Source organism: Coturnix japonica, chromosome 8, assembly GCF_054131305.1.
Source record: "Coturnix japonica strain WE chromosome 8, WE-NBRP24, whole genome shotgun sequence".
Lineage (NCBI taxonomy): Eukaryota > Metazoa > Chordata > Aves > Galliformes > Phasianidae > Coturnix > Coturnix japonica.
This window is the reverse complement of record NC_140670.1, coordinates 30,193,662-30,215,728: the sequence shown is the minus strand read 5'-3', so window position 1 is coordinate 30,215,728 and position 22,067 is coordinate 30,193,662. Positions and strand designations below refer to the sequence as shown.

Here is a 22,067-nt window from a genome sequence, read left to right as displayed (position 1 = left end):
TCGGTGTCATAAAGGCTGAGTTGCTGGGGGTTGGCTGGTTTGTTGTGTTCCTGCTGCTGCTTAACACTATGCTGCAGTGCCTTGGGATGATAGAGTTGAGTTCTTAGTTGGTGCATCTCAACACTGACCAAACTTTCAGATATGAAAATACATTTTCTTTTCCATTGTATTCTATGGGTTTTGGCTTAAAGGTGTCTTCCTATTGATCGATTTACATGCGACACGAGGAAAGTTTTGCTTCTTGAAAACTGTGAGCATCCAGAGAATCAATGCGTGCCTTTTGTGTGTGGTGAGCAAGAAAAGAGCAGAGCGCTCAGCTGAGCAGATTGCAGGTTAGAACTCCAAGTCTGCTGGAGCTGTTTGTGAAGGGTAAATATTTTTAAGGTCTTACTGAAAATTTTATGTGCTCACGGGTGTAAACAGATGCCTAAACGAACAGCGTTGCGCTTCATGCTAACTGGGGAATGCCTGATCTCTGGCAAGAAGGGAAGTTTCCATTAGTGAGATGGCAAAGCATCTCTGTGCATCTGTGTACATTTCTATCATTGCTATTCATATAAATTGATACGAGTATTTCATATATAGAGACACACACGTATATATACATACTCCCTCTAGATACCAATGGAATAGCTGCCCTGGAGCTTCTCTTTGACAGCAATTAAAATGTTGGCCCACATCATCTGGTCTGGTGGTTGGTCCTGCACGTTGCAGGGGAGGGTTGAAACTAGATGATTATTGTAATCCTTTTCAACCCAGGCCATTGTGTGATTCTATGATCTCTTGGCCTGAGAGTTCCTTTGCTGCTGGTGCCATCCCATTGTTGGGCATTGAGTCAAAGTATTTGGCTGACTCTTAGCGTTCCACCAGGAGCAAAATCAATTTGAATGCAGAAAGGATGTAACTACCTCTATGGAGAGTTAGTAGGGAAACTAATACATGTTTTTTCCCCTTTAAATGTCACTTAGATCCTATGCCTGCAAGTGCAGTCAACTTGCTGTTCTAAAATCAATAACAAAACAGTTTTATGGTTCAGATTTTGTAATAGGAAGAGTAATCTCAATTTCAGAGGGCTTTATTTGAGGGTCTGGACCAGGAACATGATGAAACGGTGGAGATTTGCATGACAAAACACTTAATTCCACTAATGCAGGGGAAGACGGTAATGGATTTTATCTTCTTTGCTAAACAAAAAGGAGTTATCTGGAAACTCCAAATGAGCAGGTTGGAGCAGGCTCTGATGTTTGGATTATTTCGTGTGGCTGAAGTGGAAGGATAAAGTTATATAATCCACTCGCAGCATTAGCAAGGATGGGATTATGTGGGCATAATCAAAGAGAGGCAAATAAGATCCTGCTGATATTTTAATGCTATTTTAAGCAACACAGGCACTGTGCTATTTGTACCTGGAGGCAGCGTGATTTGGGAGCTGTCTTCTTCAAGTGCAGAATATTGCTCTGTAGTTACTGGCTGGAATGGATTGATTTGCTAAAAGCAAACTGGTAACTATCAAATTAATGGAACCTGAAACACGTGGTAGGTTTTTATGGGGGAAAAATGGAAGTAACCAGAAAGTCATAAGCCCCCTGGATGAAGTAAATACACTTGTGCAGAAATGGTTACAAATTGGGATGAACAATTCTAATACTGATCAATAAATCATTATTTTGTGATTTATCCTCTGTGTTAATGACCTCCCAATGCCTGCCAGTACCCCAGAACAGTCTCAGACCTTATTGAAGTGTCACAGAGAGTGATTTTTAGCTTTTCTGGGCTGGTAGCAGACACCTGTGGCAGGAGCTGTATGAGAACCAGGTGCTTCAGTAGGCTGAGATGGTAGCCCAGGTGAAATCAGTGGGCATTGTTATTCAGTAATGGAATGTGTCCCAGCATTCTCCAATTGGTATTTAGTTAGGTGGGTGGCAGCAAGCTCCCCATGTTCACAGGGCATTGATGATGTGATACTACATATCCATCACCTTGTAAGGCTTTCTTTTTTAATTAAAGTCTCTCTGCTGCCTGGATAGGGGATCCTTCTCATTATTTAAAACTATGTCCATTGGTCAAAGATGCAGCATATTATTTGGGTGTGTATATATCCGTATATCTATCTATCTATATATATATGTGGATTTACTCCATGTTTACATGGGCTGATAGTGATAGGACAAAGGGGAATGGTTTTAAACTGAGACAGAGGAGGTTTAGGTTGGATATTAGGAGGAAGTTTTCCACCCAGAGGGTGGTGAGGCACTGGAACAGGTTGCCCAAGGAGGCTGTGGATGCCCCATCCCTGCAGGCATTCAAGGCCAGGCTGGATGTGACGCTGGGCAGCCTGGTCTGATGGTTGGTGGCCCTGCACACAGCAGGGGGTTGGAACTGGATGAGCACTGTGGACCTTTGCGACCCAGGCCACTCTATGATATTAATAAGCTGTAACTCAGCACTGTGTTACCTTTACATTTTGTGTTCTAATCATTGTTCAGGCACTTTCCTTAGGGGGAGGCAGTAGCTAATGTTGCCCAAATGGCATACTGACTCAAGGAGCTGCAGCATCCAGCTGTGCTGCTGTTTCAGTGCCAATACATTGGTAAAGCAAAGAGAGCCATGACTTAAATAGGTGCCAATATACTCCTTCTACCTCCTAGGACTTAATTACACCTGCAGTTACTCTGTCCTTAAGGGCTATGTATCCTGCCACCAGAAACTGCAAGGAAATATGCTGTTAAATCACTCGGTGCTGCTCTGAAAACTCAGGTGATGTGAATTGCCCCATTTCCAACAGCTTGTAGGTTTACAGGAGCCTCCCCTGGCTTGAGCTGGGCTCCCTAATTGCTTTCTTCAGTCTCAGTCCTCCCCCCACCCCACCCATTTTTCTCTTTGCTTTGCATTCCCACCACATTTCTTGGCTGAAGAATGCAAACCATGGTGGAAAAAATAAGGTAAATTTCCAATAAAGTAAATTTTTCAGGGCTTTCCCCCCACAAATGAGTATTATTTATTTATGCAATTAGTGCAGTGCGATGTTGTTGTTTGTTATTTTAACTGAAGAACTGCAGTGCCAGATTGGAGTCTAAATACAGCTATTCACACGAGGGGACGGGATCTGTAAGCTCCCACAAGCTCTTATCTCAAAGCAGCCTGAATTACACTGATCTCTCCACTTTCACTGCAATCTCACTAAAACTGCCCGGTTATACGTAGCATTGTTGACCTGCTCCCTTACAAATATATTGGGCTGCTTATGTGTATCTACCAGAAAGCACACAGTGTGCTCAGCCACACTGACTGTTTGTCTGTACGACCTTTGCATTTGTGTTTCTGATCTGAAGGACGCGATTACAATTCTACCCCAGTTGCTTGCTTTGGTTTTTACACGCGAGGGAGAAGGGAAAGCTCGCAAGGAGCTGGAGAGCAGCAGACGCGCTGCAATGGGAGCTCTGTAATCCTTTGATTACACAGCTGTGCTTGACATGCCACTAAACAGCACTTTAGGGGCAAGCAGTTAATGTAGCTTTGCTGTGGAATATTTATTGATTTATGTTACACCTGGCTTCCAGCAGCTGTTGGATGTGGCTTGCAAACGCGACTTGGAGGAGCATGGTGCCCTTGTTAAGAGGCAAACAGGTGAGGTGCTTGCTGCCAAGCAAGAAGAAACACTTGAAATGAAGTCTAGTTGGGTAGCAATGGCTGGCTGTGTCCTCTGTGTCCTTCTGTGGCTGCACACTGGAGTCAGTGGTTTGACAACACCAGCCCATTGCCTCTTCCTGTTCCTGGACCCAGATGAGTAGTAGGGAAATGCCACAGGCTTTAGAATTTCATGCTAACATGGAAGTGAAAGATGGAAAGACATAATATCTGATAGGATACTGGCAGAACAAAGCGCTGCGGCCCTTCCCCAGACTGAAATTGACACCTGCAGAGTCCTTCTGGCAGCCCCAATGCAAGTGCAGCTTTGGGCTTTGAATCCATCCTCTGGAAGCAATCTAAAATCTAGGAATCTGTTTTGATTCTGGATTGTAGACCCTTAAACTGTGCGTTTGGGTGCAGTGTTAACTGTGTGGTGCCTAAGTTAGAATGTAATGACCTGTGAATACCAGAATGTATTGTTCTGAAGAAGGAGTGGTATAGCCAGGAGGTCTGACTGTGTAAAGCAAGGAATGGGAGGAAACTGAGAGGGATCATTTAAGACTAGGAATATTTATCATGTACTGAAATGGGTTTGCCTGCAAGGCCAGCTCTTCTCTAGGAAGCCTCATCCCTTGAGAAGTCTTTAAAGTCTTAAAGCCAACACTTCTTTTGCAGAGCCATCCTATGGCTTATCTGGTATTCCTTTCCAACCTCTTGGACTTCGGCTACGTGTTAGATCAGCAATCTATCTTTTGACAGACATATAAAGATATTAAACAGATAATGTGAGGTAGACACTGTTAACGCTAAATAAGTGAAATAGAAATTTAAAACTTCTAAGACTGCCAAGGAACACCTAAAGCTCAGTTCTTCATAGATCTATTTCACAGTGGGATGCCAAGGGTTGTGCTCTTCTTCCTCCTGCAGTCATGGTTAGCACATTTGTAGACTACTGCTGTAGAATTGATCCTTTTGGTTTGATTGCTGAGACTTCAGAAAATTGCTTGGGGTCGTTTCTGTAAAGCATCTTGGATGCTGTTTTGTTGAAGAGGGCCAGGCTGCATGCGTGCATCAGGCTTTGAGCACATGCAGAGCTGATGGCAGGTCAGCTCCACAAAGGAGCATGGGTTCGTGCTCTGCAGCTGTGCTTCAGGATTAGTAACTCCTTGCTAGTTTGGTGGCTCTCTGGATTTCTAACCATGATATTTGAGTAGTAGTTTTGCATTCATTGCAAGTGCAGAGCTCAGATAGACGGACTCAGTTTCGCTGGGTGAAAACCTACAAAGAACAATGACTGCACGAGCTAGAATTCTGTCTCTGCATAAAAGGACAAAAACTTGTTCTTGAGCACTTCAGCATTGACTATTACAGCTTCAGGGCTTGAGCAGCTCGTTGGACCTATTCATAAGGAAAATAACTTAGATGAAAAAAGAAATCATAAATTATAGAGCTATGAAAACGGTATCTCAGGTTGAGGATTAACTTGCCTGAGGAAGAGATAAGAATAAATCAGAATGAAACCACTATTGCTCTTGACATTCAGTATTAGAATTACTTTGCAAAGCTATTTATGTCAGCTTTAAAACAGTTTGAACAAGAAATGAGATGTGAGAGGTGAGCGGAAGGGAGCAGTGGATCCTAAGCTCATCGCTCGCATTACAGGAGGGAGGAAAAATTGATTTGTGTAACATCAGGCTATTTAAATAATGAAGCATTTAACTCTTCAGAGGAGATACTTGGAACACTGCTAAGGAAAGCAGCCAAATTAAAAATACTCAGTGTAGTAAAATGGAATATATGTATTGGTATCCATGGAAATCCCACATGGGCTTCTCTTGCTTTGAGGTTGCTCAGGAGCAGCTCAGCTCTTGGTGTTGACTGAGGGGCATGGTGTTAATGGACATGGTAGTGATGAGCTGATGCTTGGTCTTGGTGGTGTTGGTGGTCTTTTCCAAACTAAGTGATTCTGTGATGTAAGGGAAACCAGAATTTGGCTCTTCCAAACTGTGGGCAATGGGAGTATTTTCCAGTTGTGATGGAGAAGTTCAGTATGGACTCTGAATTGGGAGCAGACTGGTGTATTCTCTGGTGCCTTTAATGGTGCTGGATGGTGACAATAAAGAATCTTTAGTTTCAGTCTCCACTGCCTGTTTAATTTATCTTTTTTTAAACAGGTTTCAGTAACTCTTTGGATAAGGCATCCTTCCTAGGTGGCTTCAGGTCATCTGCTCCTTATTTCTGCCTACAGCTTAAAAAACAATCAGTATTCTTGCTGTTTGAAATAACAGTTTCTATGTTGCAGTAACTCGTTTTTGGTGTAATACAGTGGAATGCATAAAAAGCTGCTGCTGTGATTTAATAGCTTTGTCTTTTAATGGTAGCCATTAAGTGGGTGTAGTAATCTCTCTAGTTTCGTAGGTTTTCATCTTGCTATGTAGATAAATTGGATAATAAATGACAGAAATACTGAAAAATGTACTTTGAAAATATGTGTAACCATTTAAATACCAACAGTGGCTTTTGTTGGACTATTATGATTCCTAGATATTTTGCCAAGGCTTTTCTGTATTAAGAAAATCCACTTTCTGACAACACGTGCATTTAAACCACCTGCCTGTTACAGAAACAAGACTCTCCCAACCATAATCCCTAAAAATGTAACACTGCAGTATTTTAATAACTTTATCTGTGTATCTTTAATGGTAACAAATAGTTCTGCATCAGCCAGTACCACTGAGCTGCATTTAAGCAACAAATCACGGGGTTTCAAATTAGGTGATATAAATGCTGTGCTCATTCCAGCACAGCAGTTCTCAGGGTAAACTTCTGGCTTCGTTGAAATCAATGAAAACTCTTCCTGCTGACTTAAGCGTGCCAGGATTTAAAAAATAAATTGAGATGAGATCCTAAAAAGTTTTCTTGATGAGTTGCTGGAGATGGAGTTGTGCAGCTGGAGGTTTCTGTGCATGTGTTCCTTAGTTCAGCTGGGAAGTCTGAGGGTGGAAGTGATGTCTGCTGGGGTTGAGAGCATGTGAAAGGGGATGATGCTTTCATTTGATAACAGCACTGCTCTATTATTTCATAGATTTGGGGGATGACCTCAGCTGTAAGGAACCCATGAGATTCCAACCCATTGAGTCCAACCCCTGGCTTCAAACATGACCACCCCAAATCCAAACCTTGTGTCTGAGAGCATTGACCCAGTGCTCCGAGTTCTGGCAGCAAGGGGCTGTGCCCTCTGCCCTGAGGGGCTGTTCTGTGCCCGCTGCCTCTGGGACACAGACTTTCCCCATCCCCCAGTGTTACTCTCTCCTAATGCAGCTCCATGACAGAGGTCCCCTTTTTATGAGGTAATGTGGAGTTGTGCAGGTTTCAGGGCTAAGGGAAGCGAGTGTGCAGGTGGACTTCCTTGCTATGGATATTTAGGCACTCAAAGTGATGCCAACACCCTGAATCCACCTCTTTATTTAAATAGACTCATTGCGTTGCGTGGATAGGAGTTCAGCCTTTTGCATTGGGGCATCATTCAGGAATGGTCTTAGGGCCATTTTTAGTGTTGCCCTTTTGGCACCAGGGATATTTTTAGGTAGCATTTGAATAGGAGGAAGGAATTAATTTGATTTAGTGATGTCAAACTGAGAACCAAGTTCCTTCTAGCGCATCCATCGAAGAACACTCAGTGGCTCTGGATTTAGCCTGCCATCCGCTTTACTTTGCAGAGATAATTTTGAACTTCCTTTGCTGATAAATATTTAGACTCTGTTTATATTCCTTCTGATTTTTTTTTGCTAGATAGAGCTTACAGACATTTTTTTCCTGTAGATACTTATTACTGGAGAGATTGGTATCACAAGATTTGAAAGCACGCTGATGGCAGTTTGATAATTTTAACTGTAGCTCACCACATCTTTGCTGATTATCCAAGAGAATCTTACTATTTTCCTAAAGGGATCCGTGTTTCTGGCTGCAGGAGTTGGAAGGGCAGCTCTAATTGCTTCACCTGCAGTGCAGGTGTAGGTGCAGAGGGCATGGATGGATTAGATGGGACCATTGCTGAGGATTGAGAAGGGGTGAAAAGAGGAAAGACTTCCAGGTTTGTTAACGCTTTTGGTACCAGTACGTTGCTGAACCCAGCATAAAATCACACCCATTTCTTTTGGTTTTAAAGGTAGCAATGTAAAAACCTGGAGAAATCTAAGCTAGTATTCATTAATATGAGCTTCTGAAGGATTTCCTTCTCAAAACTGTGTGTGTAACCCTTTCCTTCTGCCCTGGCTCTGTGATGTGCACTGGGGTAGCTTGGCTAAACTTAGTGCTGTTTTGCCATGTCTTGCCAATTCCTTTTTGGAATCCTTTTTTTTCTTGATGTGAACATGACAACCACACCTTAATTAGCTAACAGCAGTTGTCACCATTGCTGGGGATCACAGTAAATGAGAGTCTTAGAAGTATCTGTGTCAAAATAAATGAATAAAACATCTAAGAAGCTTCACAGCTTTACTAGGAAGCAATAAACTTAACCAAAATGGTTAACAGCATCACAATGACTTGCCGACTTATATTACAGCCTGTAGCCACCAGATGTCACTTAGTTTGTGCGCTGTGTTGGGGAGAAATACGTCCCCGTGTGTAGAAGATTATAAAAAGAAAAATAGCAGCTTGCTCTAAATAGGTTTGTTCCTGTTTGTACTCATAATTGGCAAGTTGCCTTCCTTAATAAATATTTTCGTCTCAAAATAGATTGTATGGTCCTGTTTTTCACAGACAAGATAGACATTGCATTTTTTATGAGCCTTAAATGTCAGCAGTGACATTTTGAATTCCAGTCCTTAAAAGCATAATTAAAAGGCTTACTGAATTTTTTGAAAGGATGAATGTACATTTTATGGAAAGGATTTTTTTTTATTACAAACTGCACAATCACTAAAGATGCCTTAACCAGGAGTTTACATGTTCATTTCTGGCCAGTTTAAAAGCAGTGAGATGGATCAAAAACTCATGCAGGACAGAAAGGAAGGTGGAAGGATGCAAAGACAGGGAAAACAGCATCCACTTACAGAACTCTGCAGTTCATCCTCAGGTTTTAAAGTCTTCAAAACAGAAGGTAAATATGGGTAGACATGTTCTAAACTGTAGAAGAAACACTTGGTGCCCAGTGTAAAACTGCTTCTTTCAACCCCAATGAGCATAAGCTGTCTCAGTGAGCAGGATGTGATGGCTGATTGGCCATTCTCACTGGTGAGAAAAGAGCTCGTGTTCTGGGTCCTTGTGGTAAGCAATGTTTCTTCCTTCCCATTACTAGTGATGCTAAATCTCTGCTGCACGCTTGGTCTTTTTCCAAAGGCGGTACTGTGGGAAAGTAGAAACTGAATTTATTGGATTGGAAGCGAAGAGACTGGAAACAGGATTTTTATTGGAGAGTGATGAGTGCTTTTCTGATTTTTGTTTCTCCTGTTGTTTGCTTGTTTTTAATGTTTCAATCCAAAATGAAATCTGCAGCAGGTGTTGTAATAGTTCTGTGTTCCGTGCAGATTGGAGGGCATAAATCCACTGTTTGCTGTGAACGATGATGTTTCTCTCCCATCTTTTTCTTTGAGGTCCTCAAGAGTAGCTGTTTTGAAAGACTACCTACCTTCATTTTTCATCTATGGTGGGAAAAATGTGCTCTAGTATGGCATTCAGTAACTTGAGGCAAGAGTTTATGACACAGCCCTTTCTTTTTTTTCCCCCTTTCTTTAGTGCTTGAGCAAAACCAGAGAACACCACCTGAAAAGAAATGGCGTTAACCAATAAGTGGGTCAAACTGGTGTTTTAGCAGCTAATATGAAACTAATTATATTAGTGGGGGCCCCAGTGTCTTAAATGAAGGCCGTTTACGAGCCCGAGAGTTTCACTTCCTTGCTGCAGGTCTTGCCACAATAGCTCCGAAAAGACCATCTGCGACCGCGGTCGGAGTGAGGGGCGGCCCAGTGCTGGAGGCACTACGTTCTGTCCGCCACTAACATAAATAGTCTGTTTATTCTTTCAAGCTCGTAGGGAGGCTGAGATTTGCCTGGTTTAATGTGGCTACTAGGGGAAATTGAGATTCAGCGCTGCCTTAGATGGTTTATTTAGAGTTTGGTTTGCCGGTGACTATCTTGTGCAATGCTTATCTGAGATTTGGGTAGTGTCTCTCAATCCCTATGTAACAGGATTCTGGTTGGTGAGTAAGGATATCTAGGTTGTGCTTGGGCTTCCACTGTTTTACACCATATTTATCTGGGTTTGTGGATTATTCAGAATCTGTGGAGGCACTTACTTTAATGATTAGAGTTTTAGATAGGGAAGGCATTTTCTGAGATTTAAGCAAGTGAGAGAATTAAAAATTCAGTTGAATGTCCAGTGGTGAGGCTGTCATTTCTCCAGTGCTGCTAGGATGGCTGTCTAGTTTGCCTTATTTCTCTGCACTCTGGGTACTGTAAAAGCAGGAGGTTAATTACTTTCACAGTTTTTGCACACTAGAAAGTCTTTATCCCTTGGGTGCGCCACTAGTGTTAGTGCCAAAAGGTGGAGAGTTCTCATGGGCAGAACACCAAAGCAAAATCATTTCATAATAATATTAACTAACCAATTTGGCTGAGAACCTCACGGCCTGGATTGAGAGACCCCCACATGTGTGTGATGAGGCTCTGTCTGCCCTGGTGATGGAGATGTTTGTAGACAGAGGGGTGCCAGAGCCAGCTCTTTACCTCTGTGCTGTGGGGCTGCTCCATCTGAGATGGCTCTTGCTGGCTGCTGAGTCACACTCCTGGGGCTGTGATGAGAGATGTGGCATTTAGCAGCACTTTATTGCCTGTTGCTGACTTTGGGTGTGGGCGTGGAGTGATCTTTGCAGCAGACAATGATTGATACGACCTTCTGCAGCGCATGGCGAGTTTTGTTAACAGCATTCTTGAGGGTGGAAAGCATTAAAGGAGACCAAGCGCAGACCAAGTTGTACAATACCATATTTCTAAAACCATAAAACTCCTTCTGGTGCCCTTAATAAAGCTGGAGGCATAATTCAATAGCATTATTTATAGAGCAGGTCAGCACGGTGCCCTTTTTTTGCATTTCTCAGGACTTGAGGCACTAAAACAAGGGCATTCTCTGGAGCTGCAGTTCGGTGCATCAGGTATAGCTTACACTTCCACTGCCAAATGCACCATTACAGAAGCATATGTTATCTCCCTAACACACACATATTCTATTTATCCTTGCTTTGTAGCGATGAATGTTACTTTTGAAAAACGAATCCTGCTTTCCTAGAATGCTTGTGTTGTCATTTACTGACAGAATTTTAGGGATTTTTTTATGATGTCATTATTTATATTGCATAGTAGTGCTTAGAAACCATAAGTGAGCTTGGAAGCCACCTCTTCTAGCCCTAAGACACCCTTTTAAGCTTTTATCTCAGCATAGACCTTGCTGCAGACATATATTAAGGAATCCACAGTTTATTTCACATAAAAAAAGAAATATCCCTTCCAAATGCATCTGTATGCACCTGATGCCATCTGGGTCTCCTGGGTGTCTGAAAGCCTTGAACACATTAGCAACCTAAATTAAGTTATTGTATTAGGCTCATAAAATCAAAGAATTGTGTCTTTAACTCGAGGTAAATACTATTGGAAATAGAGAAACCTAACAGGTGGAAACATGTTTCAGCACTTCAGAGGTGCTTTTGCTGGAGCTGGTTTTGATTAAATGACTAATTTGGCTAAAGCTGGAGTTTCGTTACAAGCAGTGGAACGAGTGCTCCATAACTACTGAAGGTCCAGATTTCAGCTGCAATGTCCCAGTGAAGCTCTGTCCTCTAAGCTTCCCCCTGGTGCTCAAGCCGGGTTGCATTAAGGGTGATTTTTTTCATGTTTTAATGCAAAGCCTTAAGAAATGAGTTTTGAGCCCTTCATATGTTACTTAAGTAATTAACGTCTCCATTGGGAAAAGATTCTCAGAGCTTGCCTTGGCTGACTTCTGAGCCATAGATAAAGACTGTCTGGGTTGCTGTGCTAAATGCTGCCTTTATGTTAAAGAAAACCTTACAGAAGAGGAAGGGTGGGGAGGAGTATGTGCCAAGTTTTTCTTGGTGCATTCATCAGTAGAATTGGTGGTTGTTCTCTTTCTTTTTTTCCTTTATTATTTTTTTAACCTTTTTTTCTGTCCATAGAAAGGAAGTTCTCAGATTTTATCATGTTTGTTCACGATCTGCAGCTTGGTTAAGTGTAACATAAACCATGCAGAAGCATTTGTGCTTGTGTTCTTGCCAGGAGGGCAATAAATACAGTGAAACCTATAGGAGCACACGGCCAAGTCCAGGGAACCAGTGACCCCCATGACTGAGGAACGGATTTATGGTATTGTTCTGGATATTATGGTGTGTGCTTACTGGGAACAGGTTGGTCCTGCACGTGGCATAGCTTTATTTGTTGTTTCATTGTAAATTGGAATCCTTCTGCTGTTCAAAGATCACCGATCTAGAGTTTTCTGAGCTATGAACGCTGCGTGAAGACCAGCGAATTTGTGAGATGCTGATGAAAGTCTGTTGAAAGACTACTTCTTTCCAGTAGTAGTAAGTATAAGCAAATGAAGATATTTGAATTTCCTCAAGTTTGTGGTTGTCTGAACATTATCTTTTAGCTGTGATTATCCGAAGAAATGAGAGGATGATAACGAGCGTTTAAGCCATTATCGAATGGCATTAGGTTCCACATCTTTCATGTGCTCTGTGCCTGTGAAGATGCACGTTGCCATCAGCAGATAACAGAGTGCAGCCATGCAAAGTGTCTTTAGAAAGATAGCATCTTGTAGGCTGGTTGGTAAAAATTAGTATCACTTTTATGTAGTTAAAGAACGTGTGGTAGGGATGTGCGGCTGGGGCTAAGCCTTTGGTGAAGTGCTGATGAGGATCAGTAGAAGGCTTTAGAAGTAAATATCAAGGTACTTTAGTTGGCTGAGACTTATCTGCTGTATCATCACTTAAGGAATACAAGTTACTGAATGTTTACAGAAGTTACTGCTGCTCTTGGAACGTTTATTTCTTTTCTTTATGTATTGAGACAAAGCCACGGTTGTGATCTGGTATCAATGAGTAGTTTCTGTTGATGATTTTTTGTTTGAATTTACAAGAAGCTTTAATGACAGACTCCAACACTCAGTTTGTCTTTTCAGGATGCAGCTGTGTATGTTTCCTTTCACGCACTCAGCACTAGATGAAAGATGAAATGCCCTATTCATGAAGAAGTACTTACACGGTACTTATGTACAGATGAGATATGTTTTTCCATCTGGTTTAATGCACGTCTTGTGGAGAAGGTACCATATATGAGTCATGATGGCAAATTTCAGATGACAGGGTTAAGATAACAAGGTTTATGGAGAGAATTCAGTTTGGATGTAGAGGAAAATCCCTTTTACAGTCACTGAAAATCAGAAGAGCAACTGCTAGCATTTACTCTGGAGTTGTCAGAGCAATATTGTGTTTTAAGTATTGCATCAACCCATCCCCTTCAGGAAGGCTGCTTATTTATTGGAGCATGAATGTGTATCAGGTGGATTCTAGTAGATGCCCTTTTGTAGTTCTATTGTAAGCAGGTAAATGTTACCAAACCATAAGATGAGCGGGTACTGAAGGCATCATACTATGCATGTTCTATTTATTCCATGTAATGTTATTCATCCCTCAAAAGCATCCTTAAATTAGCAGCTGATCTCTCACTGCCCACAAGTTTTAGCCATCCCTACTGCCTACTGTTTGCAAAGTGACAAAGTATTAGATTTCAGATGGTGGAAAGAATATGTTTCTCACTTTAAATCAACTTGAGGTAGCAGCTGCTAAAATCAAGTAAAATCAAATGTGTAAAAAGAACAAGATGGTAATCAGAGTAACATAACTGTGAATGCCTACAGTTTTGCAGCGTGCTGAGGCTAAAAATGCTTGGCAAGACCACTGGAAATACTCTGGGAACATTTATCTCCCACGTGTTGGTTCTGGACCCGTAATCAATGCAGGAGACAAAGATCCATGCTGAAAATAACTCTTCAGAACTGGAAAATCTCTTCCTGCAAATTCAGCTGTGCTATGTTCTATCTGTGTCTCTTTCTTGAATAAGAGTAGTCAGATACTCTGAATGTGGAGATTTATTTCTCTTCAGCATGGAGAAGCTTTAGTGTGCATCTTGCCTTAGGGAGTATGGATGGCATAAGCCTAAATCTGAGGCAGTCACTCAGTTTTCATGTTGCAACCAATGCAAGGAAAGAGGCTTTCGAAGGACATTGCTTTTCTTTTGGCTGCTCCCAGCACATGACTCTGATGTCATGGCAGGGAAGTTGAAACCAGATGTTCATTGTGGTACTTTCCAATCCAGGCCATTCTATGATTCTGTGAGTTTCAGCTCAACCACAAATTTGTTGATGTTTTTAGGGAAAACCGAAGTATGGAATTGCCAGATGGGTGCTCAGTTTGGCTTGCTACCCTGTGTAAATGTATAAAGCTGCTAGGTTAAAATTAGATTGGTTGAAGAACATACCCAGGAAACGCTTATTTTTGAATGGGTTCTGGATTGTGCAGGCAGATACAAGCAGTATTGCTTCTGCAAGTTAATGCTCTAATATTGTACACTTCAGAGATGTTATTTTTACAAAAGCTTTGAGAATGGCCTTCTACTTGCTTCACTGCATTAATCATACTCTTGTTTATACAGTCTAGTAAATGCAGTGAGACTGTTGTACTTTAGTCTAAATTTATATAAGTATCTCTCTGCTGCTAGGATGTCTGTATTTAACACATTAAGTCTTGGAAGGAAGTAGAATGGTTGCACAGCTGCCCAGGGAGTGGTGGGGTCACCATCGTTGGAGGTGTTCCAGAGCCATGGGGTTGTGACACTGAGAGATGTGGGTACGGTGGGGGTGGTTTGGGGTTATACTTGTGGATCTGAGAGGTCTTTTCTAAACCATGGGGAGGTTCTGTTTGTTTGCGTCAGGAATGAAAGGACAGTGCTGGGGACATCTTCTCCTTCCAGGTTATCTTTGTTGTGGGTTATCCATACTGCAGTTTTAAGATTGGCACTTGCTCAGTGCTCCAGAAGAGCTGTTATCTGCCCAGGGTCTTGCTGTGTGCTGTCTGACTGCCTTGAAGGCTGTCCAACCACACTGCCTTGTTCTTCAGTGAAAGAAGGAGCTCGATCCAAGCTCACTGCTGTGCTTCACTCTTAGTGGCTTGGAAGCACTCACTGCTGTAGTATCTGTGTGTCCTGTACTCGCCGTATCAGGACTATTTGATGCTCTGGTGTGACCATGGACAGCAATTTTTTGCGTGGTCAGATAAGGTGATGGAAACAAGCACGCTGTTCTCACCAAAGCCAGCTTAGCAGGAACGCAAAGGGCATGTCTCTGAGCGAGTTCACTTTTAAGTGAATCACAGCAATGCCTGCCCAGGGACAAGACAAGAGAGCAGGCTTGGGAGTCTGAAAAGAAAGTGAGATGGACAGCAGCCAGAAAGAAGTGCATGATTAAAACAAAAAATAGCCTGCATTTAGTAAGTGAATTCTTCCAGTACTACAGCAGCTCTTTGCCTCTGGAGCTTTCTGAAGATAAGCACTTATTTGTTTTTGATTACAGCTCGACTGCAGGGTGTATGGGAGCTGTATTTAGATATAAAAGCTTTTCCTACCTGTCTCCCCCCCTGGATTTGGGTGATAAAAATACTTGGAGTGGAAGAGTCCTGTATCAGATTAAGCCCTCGATTCATGTTTCTGTTTTTGATTAGTTCTTTTAGAGGGAATGCCACTGATCTGCTGATTTACTCTTTGAAAGTGCGCATAGGCAAGAAGTTATGTCATCATGGAGTACTGTGATATCCTGTGCTGAAAATAAAACTTCAAGGGCTGTTTAATCTTATTAAATACGTAATAAAAACATTCATGGCATAGCCAGGCTTATTACTTCTGCTGTGTTTTGGGTGTTCCCTTTGCCTTTACCATGAGTTCCTTGGTTCTTTTTCCTTTTGCTGCATAACAAAAGAAAATGCACATGGCAAAGCCAACCTGAAGAATTATCACTGATATTAAATTGCTGAGTGGTTTAACCTCCTGTCTGTTTTGATTTTATAGTTTATACTGGATGTCTTTCTGGAGATTTAAGAAAACATAGCTTTTTTTTTCCAGCAAGGGATAAAGGTTAGTTGCCATTAATGCTGATACTTTGAATCTCTTCGGGCTTGTGATTTGGTTACATTCAGTGAGAGTCCAGCTGCTTTGGTAGCTGTTAAACAGAACTGATTTCCGATTGCTTTCTGAATGCCACAACTTTTAAATTGGGTTCCTCATTATTGGGAAAGGAGTCTGTGAGCCATACAGAATGGATGCATCACTTTCTCTGTTTCTGTGGAGTGACCTCAAGAACTGTGTAGGCTATATCTGGAGGTTGCTTACAGTAACCAGTGTCTAATAATAATAACAAAAAAAAAAAATACTGAACTTTGACCATGCAAAATGTTTTAAGCCAGATTCAGACTTCAAATGGCTCTTCTGTGAGAAGGCATGCCCTGCTGTAATTAATATAAAGATGAAGTTTTTCTACAGCTCACAATTTTTTCCATATTCAGTATAAATCTATTTGTGTTTCTCTAGCAATCTGTTATGTGAGATGAATAGAAAATAAGTGAAGTGAAAGGATGAATTGTTGGAGATGCTGCACATCACAGGTGATGTCTTTTGATCAAGTGCTGAGTACTTTAGGCAGAATTCTGCTTTGAGTTATCCTTACGAATACGTGAGAACAACATTTTGCTCCATACCTGGGGAGGAGGAGTGTCTTAAACACAGTGGTGTGAGCTCCATCTGGGTGTGGGGTGAGGGGTTCTCCATGTGTGGGACATGCAGTACTACAGGCCTGGTGGCTGGCAGTGGTGGTTTTTCTTCTTTTAGGGTTTTCATGGCAGATGATGCCCAAAGACTCAACACTTTGCTTCAGCTCTCATCATTGACATACAACTTGCATGGGAATTGTTTATGGAAAATGGCCTTGTGTGGATCTGTGTTAACTACTGGACTAGTCCTTGTCCTTGCTTCCAATGTGGAGGAATGCAGCCCTTGCCTTCTAAACCTTAATTCTAGATTAGGTCTAACTGAGAGACCACAATGTGCTTTGACATTTACCGGTAGGACAGAGTCTGGCTGTTCTCAGATCTGTTTGGTTTTTCTGTCTGGACATTAACTTAAAGAAATGATGGGCCTGATTCTAGGTCAACATAAAACAAGTGAATTGTGAAGATACATGTTTCTGTGGTGGTGAATTTTTTAGTGATGCTTTCTGCTGTAAAAGTTTGATTTAAAAGTGAGCAGTATCAGGCTGAATGGTTATTTTTCACATTTTCAAGGCAACTCAAACAATAACACATCAGAACAGAGCAGCAAGAAGCCGTGCCTGCATCGTTTCCAGGAACCTCCAGGAGGTTCACCTTCAGATGTGGTGTTGGGATTCTGGGGAAGGCATTGTTCCTCTTTCCACATCCCCCTCTTTCTCTTTGCCTCCAACAATCTCTTTACTCTTACAGTGTTCATGCTCTAATGAAGTGGTGACTCAAACTTAGTAACTATTTCCTGAGCACCACTGGGCTAATAATAAGACTGGGTCTGTATTTGATTGAAGATGCTGCTGTTGCTGTGGTTTTAGAGAGTTTGCAGTTTTTGCAAATAGAGGGTTTTGCTTGTTCCTTTACTTGCTTTTTCTTGTGAAGTGCATTGATGAGTCAGTAACAGAGCTTGTATGGCTTATATCTTGAGGAAGAAACCATCTGGGTTAGGGAAGAAGCCACGGGGTGTATTATTATTATTATTGCAAGATTGGCAATTTAAAGGCAATTCAGAAGGTTTGCTTTGGCTCTAAGCGCTTCAGGACTGCATCCTTTAAAGAGTATTGTGCTCTTGAGCAAGTGTTCGGCAGTTGTTCAACAGGGTGAACATATAACCATGGGCTATGACCACTATATCCTGGCTCTTAGACTTCAACTTTTTCTCAAGTGTTGGCTTTAAAAGCATCTGTGGTGGCTTGATGTCATTTCTTGGCATTCTTGTACTTATATATATATATATATATATGTGTGTGTGTATGTGTGTGTGTGTGTGTATATACACACATTAATGTTTTTGAGGAGCTACACAACTTCAGTCTGCAAGAGGCTGCAGAGCTTTTCTAAAACCTCTGCAGGAGCATTTTTGAATGATTTTATTTTACACTTATTTGTATATTTTGCAAGAAAGTTGCAGAGATCAGTGAATCAAAATGCTCATTTTATTGACTTATCATTTTTTTATTTTGACAGCTGCTTGTTTTCTTTGAGGTAAATAGGGGAGAGTTCAGGCAAAGTTTATTTCCAGAAGTGCTAACTTGAGCAGCCAAATGTGTACAATAAGCAGGACAGAGCAAATCCACAATTATTCCTCTCCTTTCCTGAGCTTGTTTTCTTTCCTATAGATCCAGTTTTTATTACTCGTACTGTTTGTTTATTGAATGGGTGCCTCCTGCCCACTGACAGGATGAACTTCCTTGCACTGCTTGCACAAATACCTTGGCTTGCCCTGATGAGACTGTGTTTGAGAGCGAGAGCAGAACCTTTGTGCAGCCTGTAATCTTGGCCAGTCCTTGTCCTTTTCAGTAAGCTTGTATTGGGGGAAAAAGCTAGTGGGTCAGCAGGCAATGTGGGAATGGGGAAATAAATGATGTGACTGGGCTATGCTGCTTGCAGTATCAATTATTTTTCTTATATGAAAATTTCATGATGATTTCATGGTGCCTAGCCTCACTCTGCCTTTTATTTTCCTTTCTCTATTCAAGTGCATCATGGAAGTTGATCATAGAATCACAGATCACCAAGTTTGGAAAAGACTTCCGAAGGTCATCCAGTCCAACTGTCCACACATACCATCAATATTTCCGCACTAAACCATGCCCCTCAGTACAACATCTAAATGTTTCTTGAGCACCTCTAGGAACAGTGGCTCAACCACCTCCGTGGGCAGCCTGTTACAGCTCCTGATTGCTTCTTGCCTTGATATGGTTGTGAGCTGTTTTGCTTAGTGCCCCACATCTTCTTGTGGCCTCACAGGAGCTCCATGGCACTGATGTCTCTGTCCCTAGTTCTTGCCTCTGGTCATGGCCATCGCTAGGCATGGTCTTACTCTACGAAAGAATGGTATGAGCAGGTATTAATAGATTTCTCTCAGTCCCAACTCTTCAAGCTTGCGGAAATTAGGGATAGTGACCATCAATATGTTTACTTATTGTTTAGTGTCTTCTAAATGCTTTCGAACTTTTGGCCTTGCTGAGATCCAGGTTTTAATTATGTTGCATGAAGAAAGGAAACAAAGCAATGTGGCTCCATCGATATCAAACAGGGAAAAGCTGTTACACATCGATTTGGGAAATATGTTGCTGTTCTACTTGAAGTGTGTTTCCTATGGGTTCGCAGCATGACGCTCTTTGATGTGGCAGCAGGAAAAGCTGAGCATATCTAAAGAGTAACGAGGCTAATAGGATATGCAGAATTAAGCATATTAGCCAAAAAATTTGTCTTCATTTTAAAGAAATAGGAAAAAAGAAAAGAGTTCATTAAAAATTAAGAGTGGTGACCTGAAAAGTACAACTTGTATGTGGAGATGTCCAGAAGATGTGTGTGTGTTGAAAATCTATTCCATGTGGTTTATGTTATTCTCGAGGAAGGGGATTTTGGTTATATGACTGAACATATGAAGGTAACTTCTTTTCGTAGTCATTTTGATTAGTCTTCCCTTACAATCCTTTAAAAGAAAAGAGGAAGATTATATGAAGTCTTTACTTAAAATAAATACAACGAGATTTCAAGTATTTTCTAGATAACATTTGAAAACACACAAGTAATGAAAAATCTGATGTGTTTTATTCTTGGTGGGATCTATCTTTTTATCCTATTTAGCTGCCCTTTGGGCTATACTTAAGGTATGATAGGTGCTCCATATTTAGTCCTCTGTATGCCCAGTGTGGGCAGTTTTATGTAAATAAGGAGTTGTACAGGGAGACTAGCAATACGAAATCTGGTTTTAATACTCCTACTAAATCCTCTGTTATCTGTATTAGCTGGGGTCTGCTTCAGTTTGAAGAAAGGGACCCATTGGCTTCAGCAGGGTTTTAATGAAATTTGAGATAGCTGTTTTTTTGGTGTGTTTTTCCATTCTGGTGTGTCATCTCTCTATTATATTTATGTCTCCTACTTAAGAGATCCTCCATATATTCTCATTTTTAAGAGGAGGGTTGATTTGACCAAGGCACTCAAGAAGGTTTCTGTGGATTCCTGCTTTGTCAGCTGGTATATATTTATTTACATGCATAGACATGATCATAAATAATTCACCATTCATCTCAACAAGAGGAAATTACATGCTACATTATTCAAGAATGTACAGAGACGCTGCTGGTTGTGTAAAGAGTGTAATATTCTGTTGCTGAACTGACAGCAGTTTTGCAACTGAAATAAAAAGACATAAATGGTTTATTACCAACTCAAGGCTCGCAGGTTTTTCTCCTGTCTGCAATTTGCTTCTACTTCAGTCAGTACTGAAATACAAAAAAGGTGAACTGTGTCTGTGGTTACACCTGCTGGAAATGCTGAATGGGAGAAGTGACAGAGATGCTTTGGATTGCTTTGTTTTGTGGGATGAATGAGGAAAGCTTGGGCTGCTTATACTGGAGAAGATCCTGGTGTGCATCCTGCACTGCACAGTGAAAGAACGGGGAATTAATTTAATTAAAACCTCTTGATGAAGAAAGGGAGTGGCTGTAGGGAATTATGTTCTGGCTTTTATGTATTTAGCACAGTGGGGTTTTATGACATGAACACAACCAGGCTGGTCGTGGCTCTGGGCCAGGCTGGATGTGGATCTGGGCAGCCTGGTCTGGTGGTTGGTGGCCCTGCATATGGCAGGGGGTTGAAACTAGATGATCATTATGGTCCTTTTCAACCCAGACCATTCTGTGATATGATTCTATGATAGTGGGAAATCATATAAAATGTAAGTCTGCAACTAACACTTAGTTTCACCTCTCTGTGTTCTATTAGCTGAGTAATGTCATGCTGCCCTGTGGTAGGTCATCTAATGAAGCAGCTTGTTGCAGTGTGTAAGCTGGCAGAGTTATGGTTGCTGGTGAACTCAAATTTTCCCTCACAAATGGTGTGATTAAGATCTCGTTTATGCTGTAGCCTAAGCATATTTCTTTTTCTCTTTTACCCTTATATCACCTTCCTCATAAAGCATTTTGCTCAGCATGCAAAGATGTAGTTGGTGAGATTTTCCTTTGACTTTATAATATATTCACCACACCTAGCGAGGGTTCAATAAATTCCCGTCCATTTTATTAACATGCAAATGGACATAAAATTGTATGGAGAAGCTTATGCAGCGTCTGTATGATCCTGTGCTTTGGATCCATTAATGCATCTCTGATGGCTCTTTTAAAAAGTTTGAGAATTAATGTCAAGTACCCAAAGCTTGAATTGATTGTGCAGGAGTGTCTCAGATCAATCTGTTCAGCCACTAACACCAAGTGAGTTTCAGGTCCCTATTAGAGGAGGAGTGGAATATATAAATAGATTTTTCTTATAGCAGTGCATAGTAACTGGTCCCTCTGAGATGTGGGCTGATTGTCAAAGTGGAGGAGCTTAGGGAGGAAGGACTGCACAAAATCACGCCTAGTGTGTCTGATGCTATATGGTTCTTTCTAGCAACCCAGATGTTATAGCTACCAGTGTAACCTTCCTTCATTGTCCTCCCTCTCTTCAGCACTGGGACTGTCCACATCATGCCATTGAACCAGGTGAACTCCAGAGGTCCCTTCCCACCCTGATGAGAGAGCTGCTGACCTTTTTCCCAATTCAGTCTTGTATTCTTCTTTCTTCTTGCCATTATGTTGGTGCTGAAGAATGGAGGTGGTGGGGGAAGTGGGTGGCCACTCTCACAGATGTCCACATGGGGACTGACAAAGGATGTCAAAGTGATGGAACCATTCTATCCAAGCCAAGTGATAAAAGCCAAAATAAATGTTGACCTTCAAAGTCATACATTACAACTTCATTTTTTCAGCATCTTTTATTTCCCTTTTCAGCTTAAGTTTACTGTTTCTTTTCACCCTCAAAATTGCTTTAAAATATTTCCTGTCTTTAGTTCTCAAACTGAAGTAATTCTTAGGATTCTTAGAAATAGGAACTGTAAGTATTACCTAGAATATTGAAGCACATATATCATCTGTCAGCTTCTGTATTTGATCATTTGTCTTCTCCAAACAGAGATTTGCTTTTGACCTGATAATGTGAGTATTCCTGGTGAGGGATTTAATACACTCCAAAACCAGAAAGTCTAGAGGGACTACACCTTAATGTGTTTTACTTA

General features: G+C 41.4%; 1 protein-coding gene across 6 annotated transcripts in view; it reads left to right on the top strand.

Annotated features, from left to right (window-relative positions):
- The window catches only part of CHST15 (carbohydrate sulfotransferase 15), a 99,500-nt gene that overhangs the window by 62,037 nt on the left and 15,396 nt on the right, over positions 1 to 22,067 (top strand). Inside the window, exon 1 of one of the 6 annotated variants that reach the window (XM_085555363.1) lies at positions 192 to 369. The exons of the other annotated variants lie outside the window; for them this stretch is intronic. The gene's annotated coding sequence lies outside the window, so the exon portion shown is untranslated. Of the gene's footprint in view, positions 1 to 191; positions 370 to 22,067 lie in introns of those variants that run through there. 6 annotated transcript variants of the gene reach the window in all.